A 21,583-nucleotide genomic window follows, 5' to 3' on the forward strand; every position below is an offset into this window, starting at 1 on the left:
AAATAATAAAAAAAAAACAAATAGCAACAGCCGGATATGAAACCATGGATCTTTGATATGAAGAATTTGAATTCCTTCAAATTTATTTACAAGTGAGTCCGCTTTCCGGTAATTAAATATCATGTGGGTTACTTTTGTTGTGTTTGTATCTAGTAGTTTCGTATTTACTATAATAATTAGTTAGGTGTTTTTCGATTCTAATTGTAAACTTGTATAACATTTTATTCTTCAGTTAAACATATAATTATGGCCATATCGAGTTATTCCATCTTAACTCACTACAAGAAACAAATCATATCCTAGCGACCATGTAGAGGTGACAATTATCCCATCTATATCTGTATCTATAGATGCGATAAGTCCCATCTATAGCCTTTTTTAAAAATGCATCCTTGTAGGCGACATGTTGTTGGTATATGTATGACATGATTTCTCTACAACGAAAAAAAATTAACCCCCAAAACGAAAAGTAGAAATTAAAATGGAAGTTTAATCCATGGGGTCAAGAATACATAGATATAGAAGACAACTTGATGAATTATGTTATTTGGTGGTAAAAGATGATGTATTTGGTGTTTATAACTGATGAGAATAAACTATTAAGAGTGTAGACATTTGATTTATGTATGAGTTATGTAAGTTTAAGATGATAGCATTGATACCTAAAAGAGATGATATATGTATATGTATATATGAGCTAAGCAATTTAATTGACTTGACCATTGATGAATATGAGTTGATTGTGATTTGGGAATCAAGTAAAATCTATAGACAAAGAGGTTAAAAGCTTTGAATATCTTCCACATAGACCTTTAACAAGGTGACTAATTCTTGATTTAACTCATGAAATTGATAAATAGAGATGAACTTGCTATTATAAACCGTGGAATTATTAGATAGTAATTATATAGCTTAAGTTGGTGCATGATGTAAACTTGATTGAGTATATGAAATGTGCATGGTGAACCCATGAGAGATGAATGTGTTACATTATGTGTATGTATCATTTAAAAGAGATTTCTCGTTGAGATTATGAAAAATTACATGATAAACTATGAGACGTAAATATATCATATCATGTGAAATATTTATTCGTCAAAATTAACAAGATGAGAATATGAGATTTACATACATGAGAGATGTATGGGTGCATTGAGTAAATAATCTATTGGATTAAGGTGTCTAAGCTCATAACTAAATTTGTATAACCTTGTAATTAAAAGCAAATTCCTTTTTGGGTTTCCCTCATAACTAGAAATAGTAAAAAATATGAGATCAATAATCAAATAATAGATTTATTAATTTATATGAAATCAATAAAAATTAATTTAGAATAAATCAGATTTAATTGGAGTTAATTTATGGATTAGTTATAATTAAATAAAGGTCCAAGGGTTGAATTGTAATTGTTCATAATTGAATAGGGACAGAAAATTCTAGAACCAATATAGGCCAGGACGGTTTTTGCAAGGGTTTTGGAACGCTTCTTAACTGATAATGATTACCATATTTGAATAGATAAAATAATATTATTTTATTACTCAAATCTAGGGTTTCCCTTATGTTATCCACACTATATATAGGACCCCAAAGACAATAAATTTAGTTCATACTCTTCCAAGCGGCTTAGAGCCGAAATTTCTTCCTCCCTCCTCTCTCTCCTCTTCAATTTAGGGTTTCTAGGTTTGGGTGTGAACCATTAGAGGCATCATATTTTTGATGCTTGCTTTTTTTAAGACTAAAAGGAAATGATTCAATGAATTGTTTTCTATAACAATTCAAAAGGTATGTAACCCTAATCTCATGAATTTTGATTATGATACAGGGTTCTAGTAGTTAATTGTCTGTTGCTTTTAATTGTAAAGATATAGATACTTAGGTTGTATGTACCCTTAAGAGTTAAGAGAATTTCCACAAGTACATTGAAGTTGTAACCTTAAAATTCCATCAGTGGTATCAGAACGTAGGTCTTACAATTGATTATGCATGACATGAAACAAGTTTTGTTTGTTTGTTTTTTTTTTTGAAAAAAGCACGCCATGCTTTTCTGTTTTTCGGTTTTCATGCCTTTTATTTGATAAATCCTAATCTAGGTAGTATTTTAGTGATTATCTGTTATTTGAATTGTTAAAATCTGATTTTTATTGTACCAGATATGCCTAAAGCCTATTTTGCATTTTGTGCAGATAAATAGAAAAAACCCTAAATTCTAGTTGTAAGATAATTGAATGAATTATCCTAATGGATTTTAATATTTGATTTAATTAGTTTTATTCAAAAGATAAATATTAAATCCATAATTTATTTAAATGATTTAATTAATTTAATTAATAGTTTAATTAAAAGACAAAGATAAATTATTAATCGGTTTAAAAGATTAATTAGTTAATAGTTAATTTAAATAAATATTAAACCTTGAAGACATTACAATGTTTAAAATACACCTTATACATATGTATTATAACTTTAATATTATATGTGTAACAAAAGTCAATCAAATAAATAGTAGGCCTCTTTCACGAATCCACACTATAAGAGATATATAAGAAAACGACTTATAAATGACCGTGGAATGGTTGACATTTTTATCCACCGCTTCTTTGTGTGGTGGTGGGTCGTTAGCTGAACGGGTTTGATATGTCATAAAAGATTAAAAGTATAATTAATAAAGTATTAGAAAATTTTTCAAAAATCTCACTCTAGTTACTTTAGGAAAAATGTGAAATGTATGCCAATCCATGAAAATGCACATTATTTCTTTATGAGTCATTATTGGAGTCTGTGTCGTTAACTAACACACTAGTGTGAGACTATAAAGATTAAATGATGAAACAACTCATATTTATAAATGTTGATTGAGCATGTGTGGTTATCCGACACATCAATAAGAGATCATAAATCGACCGAGGGTGTTTGAGTGGGTTTTCATGGTTATATACATCTTAACTGAGATCCATGACATCTCACTCACAATTGGTAAGAGCAATATCAAAGATTATACATGCCATTGACGTTTCAATGAAAATTTCAAGAGTTCTAGTTGTTTCATGCGATTGAAATTGGTCAAAATGTTTTTACCTACCCAAAATAGTTTCAACTAGATCTTCCATTTTATTAAATGACTGTCTGACTAAAGAATTTACTTTAGAAAGCGGGTCGAGACGAGGAAATCTATTATCTTAGTTTCTATTCATCTTGGATCTGGAGGGTTTGCATGTGTCGATATTAGATGCAATTCAAGCTATTTTTCGTGTTGGTGCAAAGATTGGTGATCATGAACTTTGTGTTTCACATCTTTTTTATGCGCACAACATCATTTTCTTGAGTGAATGGTCTACAAAAAAAATATGACAAACATAGTTCGTTTACTTCAATGGTTTTATTTGGTTTCAGGCCTTTGGATTAATCTGCACAAGTTCAATTTTTTTTGGTTAGGAAACTAATCCTAGGAAGTGGAGCAATTTGCGGTAGCGGCTAGTTGTAAAACAGGAAAATTACCTTTCATGTACCTTGGTATTCCTATCGCTAATAATGTGTCTAGAAGTAACGGTTGGAATAAGATTATTCAGAGATTTGAGAATAAGTTGTCTAGTTGTAAGGTGTGGTTGATGTCATTTGGTGCTCGTTTGATGTTACTTAAGTCGGTTTTGTTGGATCTATATGCCCAAGAATCATTATTGAGTGACATTGCTAATAACATATGATCCTATAGGGTCACACCTTAATCAAGTTGGTACTTATTGAATATTTATTATATATTTGATATTAATAAAGAAATTCAACTCTTGTATTTAATTAGAGAAAAATTATTGTTCTATGAAAACAATAATTTAAAAAGTAGAAAAATAATCTTAATATGATAATGTATTATAAAATAAGTCATGTACAAAGTTTTGGACACTTTGGTTAACCATGATTAAATCAAAGGCTTACTCTACCATGGTTAAAAGACTAGTAGACAATTTTTGTCCTCTTTAGGAGACATGGCCAAAAGTTGTAAGAAGGATGGAGGTTTCTTGTCAATCTCCAACATAATGTTCCACATGTCTCCATTTATAGCCCATACTTTTGAATATAATATTTAGAAGGCCATGCTTGGACGAGGTTATAAATAGAGGGTCTTATGCATGAAGAAGAAACACGTTTTTGGTCTAAAATCTTCTTCCCTTTTTTCTCTCAAAACTGTGAGCAACAAAGAGTATGGAGTTCTTCTCTTTTGAAGAAATTACTAGCTTTTGGTGTTTACTTTGTGTCTTACTTTTAGTGCTTAATTATTTAAGCACTTAAGGCTTAAAGAACAAAGTTGTACAAGAAGAAATCTAGCAATTTTGGTACCTTATTCTTGTTGGTGGATTACTTGTAGAAAAGATCAAGCTCCTTGTTCTTGCCATCTACTTCAACACCATAAATCCAAGAGGGTCCAAAGGCTACAAAGGTTGTATTTTCTAAACACCCTACGGTTGTTATAATATCATTTTAACCTCTTTAAAAGGATCCTTGATGGTTTGTTTTGTTGTCACACTCGAAATTTATAAGAAATTTTAAAGCTTCCTTAGCCAGTTTTTGTGAAAAACAATTTATTTTATGCAACAAAAACCTTCGGGTTCTTGGGGGTGAGCATTTATTATATGTCTATATTTTTATTACCTATTACAGTTAGGAAGGATGTAGAAACTCTAAGAGCTTGTTTTTTTGGGGTTCAGATAATGAAGATAGGAAGATCTCGTGGATAAAGTGGGACCGGTTGTGTAGCACCGGGTTCTTGGTACGTATTCTTTTATTAATTCTTTAAAATGGTTTGCATTTTGGCCTTGTACTCGGGGAGTTGAAGGACCAACTCGCCGAGTAGAAGCGGGATGAGACGCGGGGTTAAGCTGTGGACTCGACGAGTCGGGTCCCGGACTCGGCGAGTAGGCCCTGTATGTACAAAAACCCTAACCTGAGGGTTTGCACCCTATTTAAACACCTTAACTCATCCTCATTCATCCCATTTGCTCCCAGAAGACCCCCATAGAAAACCCTAGCCGTTATGGAATCAATCTAAAGCATTTGGAGTGATTTTGATGCTTTTGTGATCCCAGGAAGGAAGGAAAAGCTTGAAGGATCAAGACGAGGCCAGAGGGATCCGATTTTGAGAATCATTTGCAGGCTAAAGAAGGTATAAAGTCTATACCTTGTTTGTTCTTTTGAGATATACCATTTTGTGGAGTTTTAGAGCTTATCTAATCCATTTTGGTCACCAACCATGATTGCAAGCATGGTTGGGGGGTTGATGTTTCAGATCTAGGTCCTTAGAGGGGTCGCAAGTCAGAAAGGAGTGGCTTTTGCACTCAAAGAAGGCCCCATGCATTGTAAGAGCTTGTTTTAGGACCTTTTGAGCTCAAAGTCCCATGCAAGCACGTACAGGTTGTAACTTTACGTGCTAGATCGATTGTAGAAGCATAGATCTATCTTTTGATCAAGGGTTGTACATCAAAAATCGAAGATTTAGTGAGAAGATGTGGCCGACTCGACGAGTCCATCCTTGGACTCTGCGAGTCCAAGGTTTCTGTCCCATATCAGTTGAGGGTCAAAAGGACCCAGTTGAGTATGGAAAGGTTTGAGGGAGTCCTGGGGAGTGACCAAACGTTCTGAGCCAAGCCATTGTTCTGGAAATTCATGGGACTCAACGAGTGCATGAACAGACTCGGCGAGTCCAAGGAAATATTCTTAAGGATGAAGATGAACTCGACAAGTTGTTCATCAACTCGGCGAGTCGAGGACAGAACTTGTTCATCCGATGAAGGGGAACTCGACAAGTTGTTCATCAACTCGGCGAGTCGGATGACTTTTCATGTGATGTTCATATGAGCGAAGAACTCATCAAGTTAACGGCCCAACTCGACAAGTGGGGTCATGGATAAGGACAAGTAAAGGGTGAGGGACTCGGCGAGTTGACAGTCCAACTCGGCAAGTCGGGTCAACTTGAAGTTGACTTTAGCTTGGACTTAAATGGGAGTAGAATAGTCATTTTACCCTAAGAGTAGATGTCAGTTTCTGACTAAGTGTTTGTGGGGGATTGTAGCCGGAGGATTTCCGGAGCAGCAGCAGACAGAGACTTCCCACACGGATTATCAGCGGCTACTTGTTCGAGGTGAGTTACCTTCCAGTAGCAGTGGGTCTACGGCCACAATGCTGGCCCACCAGTAGGAGTTGTATGTTAGATGATTGTCTTTGTGATATCATCTAGGTTTGCTACTACCTGATATGTTATATGCTGGCATGATATGTTATATGTGATAGTAGTAGAGTTCGGTTGTTAGGACCAAAGGGTAGGTCAGACACCCCAGATATGTCTGACAGTACGTGATGATATGTTTATATGCTGGCATGATATGTTATATGTGATAGTGGTAGTAGGGGGGAATAGTCCCCAAGTTTGGTTGTTAGGACCGAAGGGTAGTTCGGACACCCCAGATATGTCTGATAATATGTTTATGTTATGATATATGTGATAGTAGTAGTAGGGGGTGGAATAGTCTCCAAGGGTCGGTTGTTAGGACCGACGGGCAGGTCAGCACCCCAGAATGGCTTGACACGGGTAGGACGGCACCCCAGAATGGCCACATGGGTAGGACGGCAACCCAGAATGGCCGCATGGGTAGGTCGGCACCCCAGAATTGTCTGGCAGTATGTATGCTATGTGGTTGTATGGTATGTGGTACGATGGGGGAACTCACTAAGATTTGTGCTTACAGTTTACAGTTTTTGTTTCAGGTGCCTCTTCAGCGAAGGGGAAGGAGCTAGCGCGGTAGCGGCACATCATACACACACTCTTTGTTTTCCGCATTATGTGTTATTCTGTGGACCTTCCAGTCCAAACTCTGATATACACACAACATAAATCACATAAAAATAATGCAGTGCAACACATCACATAGATAGCATACAATAACTCTATCACATTGCTCTAATTACCACTCAAGGCAAAGTATAGTGAGAAGACTCACCTCAGGTGTCTCGGTAAATCTCTAACTCGGTAAAATCTGGTCTAGCCTCCGCCTAATCACATGGAATAAACACCCAAATCAATACCACTCTCAAAGGCTAGACTAAACTCTCTTTAGGCACTCTCAGAAGGGTAAAAGACCATTATACCCCTCTCATGGCTCAACGACCCAAATATTGACCAAACCCTAAAAGTCAACAAAAGTCAACCCTCTCCGGGTTACATTGTGCGTACCAACCCTGTATGCTGGGCGTACCCGACAACCTCACAGAAACGGGGAACGCAACCCCTACGCTCCGCGTACTGGGATTACGCCCGACGTAACTCCCAATTTCAGTCTTCTTTGATTTTTGGGTCTTAATTAGTTAAGACTTGCGTCCAAATTCCAGATCTGACTTCTCTAATACGGCTTAATCCATAAAGTCGGTGACTTTAAGCCTTTGCATGGCTGTGGAAGTCACCAACACCCAAACCACTCCATTTCCAACCTTTAAAGGTCCATAACTCTTGCATGAACAACTTTTGACAACCAAGACTGGATTTTTATCACATAACAACCCTAAATGAGCTAGCATGGGATAGATCTCGACTTCCAAGAACTCAACAAATCATAAAACCATAAACTTGGGGGACAAAAACCCTAAAACATCCTTCTTATGGAACAAACATAAAAGATGGAAAGCATGAAGCTTTATACCTCAAACTGGAGCTTTTCCCACTGCTAAACTCGGATCTACAAGCTTGAGCTCTAACTCTTTCTCTTCCAAAGCTTTTCACTTTACTCCAATGGCTAAGAACACACCAACAAGCTCTTCAAGGCACTTCCTTGCTATATGAACGAGATCTAGGGTTTTGAGAAGATAAGACTCTGGAGAAAGGTGGCCAACAAAGGGTCATAAGGTTCTTTATATAGGGAGGCTCAAAGGATTAGGGTTCCTTTTTTGGGTCAGGTACGCCCCGCGTACCTGGCAATCCTTCACGATCAAAACGCATACAAGTACGTTGAGTGTACACCCCAGTACTCCCCGCGTACCTGTCAACCAAGCATCTTTTTATCAAGGGCTAAATATGACAATTACTCAAAGAAGAAGGTTCACAAGGTATACCTGATTTTTGAGATGTTAAAATTCTCCCCCACTAGAATCAGACTTTGCCCCCGAAGTCTCACGCCGCGAACAACTCAGGATGCTGCTCCCGCATCTCTGTCTCTAGCACCAAAGTCGGTTCGGACCCTCTCCGATGCTGCCACTGAACCTGAACTAGCGGCACCTCCTTGTTCCTCAAAACCTTAATCCTGCGATCCATTATCGCAACTGGTCTCTAGACATAATTGAGGCTCGCATCCACCTGAATATCCTCTAATGGCACCACTGCCGACTCGTCGACTATACATTTTCTCAACTGAGACACATGGAAGGTATCATGAATCTGGCCCAACTCCGCAGGTAGCTCTAACCGGTATGCGACCCTGCCTACTCTCGCGATCACCCTGAATGGACCAATATATCGGGGCCCCAGCTTGCCCCTCTTCCTGAATCAGATCACTCCTTTTCAAGGAGATACCTTCAGGAGAACGAAATCTCCTACTTAGAACTCAAGCTCGGAATGTCGCCTATCAGCATAACTCTTCTGGCAGATTTGAGCCGTCAGCAAGCTCTGCCTAACCTGTTGTATCTATTCAGTCGTCTGAAGCACTATCTTAGTGCTACCCAGCACACGTTGCCCTACTTCACCCCAACAAATGGGCGTCCAACACCTCCTCCCAAATAATAACTCGAAGGGATGCATACCAATGCTCGAATCATGGCTGTTGTTATAAGAAAACTCATCCAATGGTAGATACGTGTCCCAACTCCCTCCGAAATCCAAAACACACACCCGAAGCATGTCCTCGAGCGTCTGAATCGTCCACTCACTCTGTCCATCCATTTGTGGGTGGTATGCGGTACTAAAATGCAGGCTCGTACCCAACTCCTCATGGAATTTCTTCCAGAACCTGGAAGTGAAACGCACATCTCGATCTGATACTATCAAAATCGGTACTCCATGCCGCGATACCACCTCTCTCACATACAACTCTGCTAGCCACTTCGCAGAGGAACTCTCACTAATGGAAAGAAAGTGAGCGCTCTTCGTAAAACGGTCAACAATCACCCAAATTGCATCGAAGCCCCTCGCCGTCCTCGGCAATTTGGTGATAAAATCCATGGAAATCTGCTCCCATTTCCACTCCGAAACCTCAAGTGGCTACAACTTTCCATGTGGTCGCTGGTGCTCAGCCTTCACTCTACGACAGGTTAAGCACCTCTCTACAAACCATGCGACATCCCTCTTCATACAAGGCCACCAATACTCTTTCTTCAGATCTAAATACATCTTAGTGGCCCCCGGATGGATTGAGAACCTCGACCTATGCGCTTCCTCCATCAAGATGGTACGTACCCCGCCCTCATACGGCACCCATATCCGACCCTGAAAGGTCATAAGCCCTCGACTATCGGTGACAAACTCCGATACCTGTCTGATAACCCGCTCTCTCTTGCGGTTCTCCGGTCTCATGGCCTCAGCCTGGGCCCCTCGAATGGTGTCCAACACCGGAGTCATCACTGTCAATCTCATACAAAGGTCTCGTATCGGGGCGCTCTCCTCCCTACGACTCAGGGCATCGGCTACAACGTTAGCCTTGCCCGGGTGGTATATGATCTCACACTCATAATCCTTAACCACATCCAACCATCTCCTCTAGCGCATGTTCAGGTTGGGCTGATCCATCAGAAACTTCAAGCTCTTGTGGTCCGTGTATATGGTACACCGAACCCCATACAAATAGTGACGCCAGATCTTAAGGGCAAACACCACAGCCCCCAAATACAGATCGTGCATAGGATACCTCGTCTCATGAGGCTTCAGCTGCCTCGATGCATATGCTATAACATGCCCTCTCTGCATCAGCACCGCGCCCAGACCTGATATCGACGTGTCATAATATACCACAAAGTCCTCCATTCCCTCCGTAAGGGCCAACACCGGGGCTTCGCAAAATCTCTGGCGAAGTGTCTTGAATGATGCCTGCTGCTTCGGGCCCCAACTGAAAGTCACGCCCTTTCAGGTCAGCCTGGTGAGAGGAACCGCAATCCTGGAGAAATTCTGAATGAATCTCAGATAATATCCGGCCAACCCCAGGAAACTCCTGATCTCCAAAGGGGATCTCGGTACTTCCCAGCTCATCACCGCCTCAATCTTGGCCGAATCGACTAATATCCCATTCTGGTTGACGAGGTGCCTTAGAAACTGGACCTCCGGTAACCAGAAATCACACTTGGAGAATTTGGCGTACAGCCTCTTCGATCTCAGAACTCCGAGGATCTCGCTCAAATGCTCCTCATGCTGCTCTCTGGACCTCGAATACACCAATATATCATCAATGAACATGATCACTGAACGATCCAACATCGGCCTGCACACCCTGCTCATGAGATCCATGAATGTCGTCGGTGCATTGGTGAGCCCGAAAGGCATCACCACGAACTTGTAATGCCCATAGCGAGTGCTGAACGCTTTCTTCTGGATATCCTCATCACGCACCCTCATCTAATGATATCCAGACCACAAATCAATCTTGGAGAACCAAGACGCTCCCTGTAACTGATCGAACAAATCGTCGATCCTCGGTAAGGGGTAACGGTTCTTGACCGCCAGCATGTTCAACTCCCGGTAATCAATGCACATCTGGTGTGAACCATCCTTTTTCTTGACAAAAAGGATCGGTGCTCCCCACGGCGAGCTACTCGGCCGTATAAAACCCTTTCCCAGCAGCTCCTGGAGCTGCGAGGATAACTCTTGCATCTCTGGAGGTGCAAGGCGATAGGGCGCCTTGGCGATAGGTGCTGGCCCCGGAACCAAATCGATACGGAATTCCACTTGCCTCTTGGGAGGCACACCCGACAACTCTTCGGGGAAAACATCGGGGAACTCATGCACTATCGGGACCTCAACGACCGACCTCGGTCTCTCTGCACCTACCCTCGTATCCATCACATAAGCCACATACCCACTACAGCCCTACTGTAGACTCTTCCTCGCTCTTGCGGCTGAACAAAACGTCGACCCAGAACGGTTACCCTCGCCATAAACTGTAGGAACTCCCCCACTAGGGTCTCGTATGGTCACCAACTGCCGCTCGCAGTCGATAACCGCTCCAAATCTACTCAACCAGTCCATGCCCACGATGACACAGACATATCCCATAGCAATCGAGACCAAATCATTTGGAAACCCCACGCCGAATATCTCGAGTACACATCCTCGAATCACATCAGTGGTATACACTGCTCTCTTGTCAGCTATGGAAACTCGCAAAGGTCGACTCAACGCCTCACGACAAATACTGATGTGCTGACTAAAGGCTAACGACACAAAAGACCAACTCGCACCCAAGTCAAATAAGACCAAAGCAGGAACAGAACACTTAAGAAATGTACCTACGCATATCAAAATATAAGCATAACACCACAAACTCAGAATAAACATAAGAAAGAATACATACCAGCCACAACGTCGGGTGCTGCGTAGACGTCCTCCGCTGTCAACTAGAAGGCTCTCCCACGAGCCTTCGGCACCTCGACCTTCACCGGCCAACTCTCTGTAGCTGAAACAACAGTAGGGACAGACCCCTGAGAAGCTCCCTGAGCTGACCCTCGCAACTACGGATACTCGGCCTTCCGGTTTCCGGTCTGGATGCAGTGAAAACATACTGCAAACCCCTTGGGGCAGTCCTTAGCCATATGCCCCTCCTTGCCACTCTTGTAGCAAGACCCTGCCCTAGAAACCCCATCATGACCCTTGTCGCACTTGCCACAAGTGCGGCCCTTCTGGTTCCCAGTCTTTGGATCGGCGGGCTTTGCCCGCTTGGCTGCTAGCTGGGACTGTGTCGATCGCCGATCCCTCCCTTGAGACTCTGCCTCCTCCATGGCCTGAGTCTCCAGCTCTATCTCTCTCTTCCGAGCATTTGCTTGAAGATCGGCAAATGTCCGGTATGATGAATTCGCCACGAACTCTCGTATGTTTCTCCTCAGAATACTCAGATATCGACTCATACGTGCCTGCTCGGTAGACACGTGCTCAGGGAATAACATTTCCCTCTCGTGGAACATCTTGGTAATCACTGTAACGGACTCAGTACCCTGCTTGAGGGTCAGAAACTCCTGTGCCAAACACTCCCTCTCCACTGGGGAAATGTACTCCTCACGGAACATGGCGGTGAACCGCTCCTAGGTCACCGTAGCAAGCTCAACAGACGAAAAATGCGCCGTCACAAACTTCCACCAGTCCTTCGCTCCCAAGCGAAGCTGGTTTAGCGCGAACCTGACCATCGAATGCTCTGGACACGAACACGTGTAGAAAAACCCCTCAATATCAGAAACCCATCTCATCGCAACAATAGGATCCTGCATTCCATCAAATTCTGGTGGCTTCGTGTTGCTGAATTCCCGGAACAACAACGAGTCACCCCTTGCGGCCTAGCAGCAGCGAAGGCTGCGGTGGCCGTAGCAACATCAGCATCAGAAAGAGCAGCATAACGTTCATCAAAAGTCTTGATTAGAGTGGTCTTGATAGACCCAAACATCTCCGGTATCTCAGCTCGGATGGTCGCAGCCACCTCCTCATGAATCATCCTGCGGATCTCCTCATCACTAGTACCACTGCTCTTAGGTGTGTAGCGTGTCCCAACCATGATGTCTCTCTGAAATACAACACGAAAAAATATGAAAGACCTGCTCGAGCATACTCGCACTCGATAACTCAACCCCACTTGATCTCTGGTACTCTAAAGATTCTTACTTGGACTGCGCACCGCTCCGGTGTCTTCAGTAGTATGAGCCCAATAGCACCGTCCACACCGCATCGGTATACACCCCAAGTCCTCCTCCCAAGATCCCAAATTCCAAGTACTCTTCTCTCACTATGCATAGGCTACTCTCTAGCAGACCTCTCATAAGCTCCTCGCTGCTATCTATTCCCTCTCAAGCATCTCCTAGCAGTAATCTCCTAGACTAAGGCATCAAAAATCAGGCCACTCTAGTCCTAATAAGAATACCTAGTCTACTCTAGCGTGCCTAATATACCACATCATATCTCATAATTACACAAAATAAGGGTATTTTGGGAAATCACCATTCGGGCACTGCCTGATCGTACACACGGCTCTGCTCTGCTCTTTTCAAAACCTTTTACTTCTTTTGAAAAAATTTGTTTTTATCCAGAAAATTCCCAAAATCCTTAGTTTGAGTTCAAATGCGCCCGAGGGTGCATCCAAATCCCTCAAACCAAGGCTCTGATACCAACTTGTAACACCGTAAAAATCTAAACAATTTTTCAGATTTCCAAAACACATTTCCATTCATAATTATTATAAAAATCTCAATGTATCACATCTCAATTCATAAAACCTATCCCAAGATCAAAAGAACATATCAAACTCCGAGTGTGTGTACTGATCATGCCGGCGCCTTCCCGCGATCGTCACTAGTACCTAAAACACATAACACAAAACACTGTAAGCATAAATGCTTAGTGAGTTCCCCAAAATACCACATATAACACATATTAGCCACTCGAGGCTATAACTATGTGGGCCCTTGGGCCCTAACTCTGTGGACCCTCTGGTCCTAGCTCTGTGGACCTTCCCGTCCTAACTCTGATATACACACAACATAAATCATGTAGAAATAATGTAGTGCAATACATCACATAGATAGCATACAAAAACTCTATCACATGGCTCTAATTACCACTCAAGGCAAAGTATAGTGAGAAGACTCACCTCGGGTGTCTCGGTAAATCTCTGACTCGGTAAAATCTGGTCTAGCCTCCTCGTAATCACATGGAATAAACACCCAAATCAATACCACTCCCAAAGGATAGACTAAACTCTCTCTTGGCAGTCTCAGAAGGGTAAAAGACCATTATACCCCTCTCATGGCTCAACGACCCAAATATTGACCAAACCCTAAAAGTCAACAAAAGTCAACCCTCTCCGGGTTACACTGGACGTACCAAACCTGTACGTTGGGCGTACCCGAAAACCTCACAGAAACGGGGAACGCAACCCCTACGCTCCACGTACTGGGATTACGCCCGACGTAACTCCCAATTTTAGTCTTCTTTGAGTTTTGGGTCTTAATCAGTTAAGACTTGCGTCCAAATTTCAGATCTGACTTCTCTAATACGACTTAATCCATAAAGTCGGTGACTTTAAGCCTTTGCATGGCTATGGAAGTCACCAACACCCAAACCACTCCATTTCCAACCTTTAAAGGTCCATAACTCATGCATGAACAACTTTTGACAACCAAGACTGGATTTTTATCACATAACAACCCTAAATGAGCTAGCATGGGATAGATCTCGACTTCCAAGAACTCAACAACTCATAAAGCCATAAACTTGGGAGACAATAACCCTAAAACATCCTTCTTATGGAACAAACAGAAAAGATGGAAAGCATGAAGCTTTATAGCTCAAACTGGAGCTTTTCCCACTGCTAAACTCGGATCTACAAGCTTGAGCTCTAACTCTTTCTCTTCCAAAGCTTTTCACTTTACTCCAATGGCTAAGAACACACCAACAAGATCTCCAAGGTACTTCCTTGCTATATGAACGAGATCTAGGGTTTTGAGAAGATAAGAATCTGGAGAAAGGTGGCCAACAAAGGGTCATAAGGTTCTTTAAATAGGGAGGCTCAAAGGATTCGGGTTCCTTTTCTGGGTCGGGCCCCGCGTACCTGGAAATCCTTCACAATCAAAATGCAGACAAGTACGCTAAGCGTACACCCCAGTACTCCCCGCGTACCTGTCAACCAAGCATCTTCTTATCAAGGGCTAAATATGAAAATTACTCAAAGAAGAAGGTTCACAAGGTATACCTGATTTTTGAGATGTTACATAAGTATTCCCCAAAGTACCCATACAAGTTTATATTATGTTTATCAGTTGCAGTAGAATAGCATGCTAGAATAGGACTAAGGATCCAGGAATGATCCCTTATGTGCCTGCTTTATGTGCTTCATCTTATGAGAATTGCATGCTAGTATTGAGTAGATAGTAGTAGGATAGCCTGTTAGGTTATGCCTGGTAGTATGAGCACAAAATTGTATGGTGGTATAGTTTCTCATTAGGGAATAGAGTTGCTTGAGTAGTTTCTTGTGTCCGAAAGCTGCTTGCTTCGTGATTGTTGGGCTCTGAGTGATGGGAGTTAGCCATTAGGTGAGTAAGTCGCGTCACATGTGATTAGGATTGAATAATCCCAGAGCGCTGGATTTTGCTCTATTGCGCAGCTCTCGTTTGAGTCTAACCGTTGTGGGGACGAGTCTTTTACTCAAAGGATTATCCGAGCCTCATTACATGTGATGGTATTTAGGTAATGGCTAATTGGCATTACTAGGAGGCCTTCATCAGCTGAGGACCGGTTGGGATGGATTCAGAGAATTCCCTAGGGCAAGCCTAGGATGAGAATAGCAGAGATCAGCACGGGAATAAGGGACTTGGTGGAGTCAAGGCAGTCCTTGAGTAAAGTACGGATAGATGTGGAGAGTAGTATGGGCCCGTACTACTGAAAGCAGAGGATTCGTACTCGAATTAAGGAGGGCTGAGGCAAGACCAAGGAACCTGTGATGGGTGTGATCCCTCTAGATGTACTAGTACCACTAACGGTTGTCATGGTGTGTTGTAGAATGGTGGTACTACATTCCAGGCCAGCAGTTGGCAGTTCCGGAAAGTGATCGGGTTCGGGTTCAGGCTCCGAACTAGTGGATTTGAAATTACGCGAGTACATTGCGTCTGAGATCACTAGAGGCATCCTTCATGCGACCCCGGTCATTTTTGGGTCGATCAAGGAAAGGATTGTTGAGCTGATGGAGGATCGCCTTAAGGTGTTCAGGAGTGACATGGCGACCAGCCAGTCAGGATCCCGCACACTGTCCTTTAAGGACTTCAGGGGCAGTGGTGCGCCGGATTTCCATGGGGTGAAGGACCCCATTGCTGCCAGACGATGGATTGTAGACATTGAGTCCGCACAGCTGACCAGCTTCTGCCCCAAGGAGTCGAAGGTGAGATATGCAGCAGGGTGTTTGATAGACAGATCTAGAGACTGGTGGGAGTCTGTTGGTGACTCATTGGGAGCCTTGGCTGTGGAGGCTATGACCTGGTCATACTTTGTGACTAGATTCAGGGTGGGGTTTGCACCAGCTGTAGAGCTTCAGCAGCTGGCCAGAAAGTTTTTGGACATGAGATAGACTACGGAGACTGTGGCGGAGATCATCGCCAAGTTCCGGGAGAGGGCATTGCTGGTGCCCCAGTATGCGGGAGATGAGGATATGAGGAGGACCCACTATCAAGACATGTTGTGAGCCGACATTCGGGAGCATGTTAGTTTTTCAGCTTGCTCTACCCTGGATTCCATGATTGTCAGGGCAAGGGAGAGGGAGATCGATCTGGAGCATGTCTGGAAGAGGAAGGTAAAGGAGGGGCAGACAACTGGGCTTCGGGGAAGAAGCCCAAGGGATCAAATGGTAGGCCGAAAGGCCAGTCAGGACCACGCCGCTGCAGGAAATGCGGCAGACCACATGAGAGGGCGTGTAGATTGGGATCGTCGGGCTGCTACAAGTGCAGCAAGACGGGGCACTTCAGTAGGGATTGTACCGCCCCTGCTACAAGTGCTGGATTCAGACGTCTGAGTTGTTGTGTTTTCACTGCAACCAGAGGGGACACAAGAAGTCCAACTGCCCCCTCAGTTGATAGCAGCAGCGCTGGTGAAGGCGTCAGCCCCAACGACCCTGCGGATTACTGATGGACGGCAGGCCAAGACTGAGGCTCTAGTGGTGAGGAGCCGGGCCTTCCAGTTGACTACCGAGGAGGCACGCACTGCACCAGATGTGGTGACGGGTATGACTTCTTATTTATGCTATTATGATATGCTGCTGTGATTTTGATATGTTATGTATGTGTTATGTTTAGGATTGTTCCATGTGAACGGTATCCAGTTCAGGTATTATTTGATTCGGGGGCTACCCGATCATTTGTCACTCTTGCGCTTAGCAAGAAGTTTCCTGAGTCTTCGGCTATGTTGGATTGCCCTTTAGAGGTAGAGATTGCAGATGACCGATCGGTGCGAGCATAGAGGATATTCCGAGATTGTGTGCTGAGATTATTCGAGGAGCGTTACTTGGTAGACCTGGTTCCTATTCCTTTGAGAGGGAACAAGGTGATTACAGGCATGGATTGGTTGAGCCCCAATGGGGCAGTGATAGATTGCGCGCAACAGCTAGTTCGAATCAGGACCCCAAGTGGGGGAGAGTTGGTAGTTCAGGGCGAGAGGCCACAGTAAGGACCAGCAGTACGTTCAACACCGAGAGATAGGCGTTACCTTCAGCAGGGTTGCGCAGGATATGTCGCTTATGTCATGGACACCCAGGAGGCGAGTAAGGCGACAGTGGGTGATGTGCCTGTAGTGCGAGAGTTTACGAATGTATTCCCCGAGGAGTTGCCAGGGATACCTCCGGAGAGGCAGGTGGAGTTCTGGATCGACCTAGTCACTGGTGCGGCTCCTATAGCCAGGGCACCGTATCGGTTGGCTCCTCCTAAGATGCAGGAGTTGTCTACACAGCTGCAGGAGCTGTTAGACAAGGGATTCATTAAACCGAGTAGTTCACCCTGGGGAACCCCGATTCTGTTTGTGAAAAAGAAGGACGAGTTGCATCAGATGTGTATAGATTATCGGGAGCTGAATAAGATAACAGTGAAGAACCGCTACCCACTCCCGAGGATTGATGACCTCTTTGATCAGCTACAGGGAGCATCTTGGTTCTCCAAGATTGATCTACGTTTAGGATATCATCATATGAGAGTCAAAGAGGAGGATGTACAGAAGACTGCGTTTCGGATGCGCTATGGCCACTACGAGTTTGTTGTGATGCCCTTCGGGCTCACCAATTCTCCTGCCACATTCATGGACCTCATGAACCATGTGTGTAGACCGATGTTAGACCGGTCTGTGATAGTGTTTATTGATGAAATCTTAGTTTACTCCAAGACGCAGGAGGAGCACGAGGAGCACCTGCGAGAGGTTCTAGAGACGTTAAGGAGGGAGAACTTGTATGCTAAGTTCTCCAAGTGTGAGTTCTGGTTGCGCGAGGTGCAGTTCCTTGGGCATCTCGTCAACTAGGACGTGATCTCAGTGGACCGGACCAAAGTGGAGGCCGTGATGAGATGGGAGGTTCCGAAGTCTCCATCTGAGATTCGGACTTTCCTAGGATTAGTCGGCTACTATCGGAGATTCATCCAGGATTTCTCCGAGATAGTCGTACCCCTGACCAGGCTAACAAGGAAGGCCGTGGTCTTTCGTTGGGGGCCTAAGCAGCAGGCCGCGTTCGAGACACTGAGATGGAGATTGTGCAAGGCGCCAATCTTAGCCCTGCCAGAGGGCATGGAGGATTTTGTTGTGTACTGTGATGCGTCTATCTCAGGTTTGGGCGCAGTATTGATGCAGAGAAGGCAGGTCACTGCCTACGCGTCGAGGCAGCTGAATCCTCACGAGGCGAACTACCAGATGCATGATTTAGAGTTGGGGGCTATTGTATTCTCTCTCAAGATTTGGCATCATTACCTTTATGGGGTTCGTTATACCATCTAAACAGACCATAAGAGTTTAAGGTACCTCATGGTTCAGCCGAATCTAAACATGAGGCAGCGTCGGTGGATGGACGTGGTACAGGATTACGATTGAGAGATCCTTTACCATCCGGGGAAGGCCAATGTGGTGGCCGACGTGCTTAGCCGCAAGGCAGCGCCGATCAGGGATATCTGTCTGAGGATGACAGTGGTAACTCCGCTGTTGGAGCGGATTCGGGAGGCCCAGCAGGAGGCCATGAAGGAGGAGCATCGAAAGAGCGAGCGGATAGTAGGGCAGGTTTCCTCCTTCAACTATGATAGCCGAGGATTACTAAAACTACATTGTAGGGTGTGGGTGCGATACCACAGAGGTGTGCGCCATCCCACGGGGGTGTGCACCAGGTTCTGATGGAGGTGGCGCAAAAATCTCGGTTCTCCATTCATCCTGGGGCGACAAAGATGTATAGGGATCTTCGTCTGGACTATTGGTGGCCCTACATGAAGCGGGATATGGCATGGTTCATGGTGCAGTGCTAGACCTGCAGGAAGGTCAAGGCTGAGCATCAGAGACCTCACAGCAAGATGCAGTCGTTGGATATTCCGCTATGGAAATGGGAAGACATCACGATGGATTTTATCACAAAGCTTCCCAGCACCGCGCAGGGAGTGGATTCGATCTGGGTCATCGTTGACCAATTGACCAAGAGCGCCCATTTTATCCCGATTCAGGAGAGCATCTTGGACAAGAAGTTGGCCGCCATCTATATCTGGGAGGTGGTGGCGCGGCATGGTGTGCCAGTTTCTGTGATTTCAGACAGGGATGTGCGGTTCACTTCCACGTTTTGGAAGAAGTTTCATGACGAGCTGGGTACTCGTCTGCATTTTAGCACCGCCTTTCACCCGTAGACGGATGGTCTGAGCGAGCGGACCATCTAGACCCTGGAGGATATGATGCTAGCATGCGTGTTAGACTTCGGGGGTAGTTAGGATACCTACCTTCAATTGGCAGAGTTCTCCTATAACAATAGTTATCATGCGCGCATTGATCATCCTCCCTTCGAGATGCTATATGGGAGGAAGTGCAAGACCCCGATATGTTGGGGCAAGGTTGGCCAGAGGGTAATGGGGAGCACTGAGGTGGTGCTTAACACGACAGAGAAGATTCAGCAGGTCTGGAGCAGGCTTCATACTGCTCAGAGTCAGCAGAAAAGCTATGCCGATAAGCGCCGATCAGATCTGGAGTTCCTGGTCGGGGATATGGTTCTCCTAAAGGTGTCGCCATGGAAAGGCGTTATCCGATTCAAGAAGGGGGGCAAGTTGGGCCCCAGGTACATTGGACCGTTCAGGGTTATAGACTGGGTGGGCAAGGTGGCGTATAGGCTGGATCTGTCAACCGAACTCAGCCAGATCCACAACACTTTCCACGTCTCCCAACTGCGGAAGTGCCTGGTGGACGACTCAGCAGTGGTACCCTTAGAGGACATTCTGGTCGATGGCAGCCTGAATTACATTGAGCGACCGGTGGAAATCCTCGACCGGAAGTCGAAGGAGTTGAGGAACAAAAGAGTGGAACTCGTGAAGGTGCAATGGCAGCACCGGAAGGGGTTGGAGTGGACTTGGGAGCCGACGGACGAGATGATGGAGCATTACCCCGAGCTGTTTCAGGATCGAGCAGCAGACTTCGAGGACGAATTCTAAAATAAGTGGGGGAGATTTGTAGCACCTGGTTCTTGGTACGTGTTCTTTTATTAATTCTTTAAAATGTTTTGCATTTTGGCCTTGGACTCGGCGAGTGGAAGGACCAACTCGCCGAGTAGAAGCAGGATGAGACGCGGGGTTTAAGCTGTGGACTCGACGATTCGGGTCCCGGACTCGGCGAGTAGGCCCTGTCTGGACAAAAACCCTAACCCGAGGGTTTGCACCCTATTTAAACACCTTAACTCGGTCTCCTTCGTCCGATTTGCTCCCAGAAGACCCCCATAGCAAACCCTAGCCGTTATGGAATCAATCTAGAGCATTTGGAGTGATTTTGATGCTTTTGTGATCCCAGGAAGGAAGGAAAAGCTTGAAGGATCAAGACGAGGCCAGAGGGATCCGATTTTGAGAATCATTTGCAGGCTAAAAAAGGTATAAAGTCTATACCTTGTTTGTTCTTTTGAGATATACCATTTTGTGGAGTTTTAGAGCTTTTCTAATCCATTTTGGTCACCAACCATGATTGCAAGCATGGTTGGGGGGTTGATGTTTCAGATCTAGGTCCTTAGAGGGGTCGCAAGTCAGAAAGGAGTGGCTTTTGCACTCAAAGAAGGCCCCATGCATTGTAAGAGCTTTTTTTAGGACCTTTTGAGCTCAAAGTCCCATGCAAGCACGTAAAGGTTGTAACTTTACGTGCTAGATCGATTGTAGAAGCATAGATCTATCTTTTGATCAAGGGTTGTACATCAAAAATCGAAGATTTAGTGAGAAGATGTGGCCGACTCGACGAGTCCATCCTTGGACTCTGCGAGTCCAAGGTTTCTGTCCCATATCAGTTGAGGGTCAAAAGGACCCAGTTGAGTATGGAAAGGTTTGAGGGAGTCCCGGGGAGTGACCCAATGTTCTGAGCCAAGCCATTGTTCTGGAAATTCATGGGACTCGGCGAGTGCATGAGCAGACTCGACGAGTCCAAGGAAATGTTCTTAAGGATGAAGATGAACTCGACGAGTTGTTCATCAACTCGGCGAGTCGAGGACAGAACTTGTTCATCAGATGAAGGTGAACTCGGCGAGTTGTTCATCAACACGGCGAGTCGGATGACTGTTCATGTGATGTTCATAGGAGGAATGAACTCGTCGAGTTGACGGCCTAACTCGACGAGTGGGGTCATGGATAAGGACAAGTAAAGGGTGAGGGACTCGGCGAGTTGACGGCCTAACTCGGCGAGTCGGGT

The sequence above is a fragment of the Lactuca serriola genome, chromosome 4 (assembly GCF_051521515.1).
Source record: "Lactuca serriola cultivar US96UC23 chromosome 4, Lser_US96UC23_V15, whole genome shotgun sequence".
NCBI classification, from domain to species: Eukaryota; Viridiplantae; Streptophyta; class Magnoliopsida; order Asterales; family Asteraceae; genus Lactuca; species Lactuca serriola.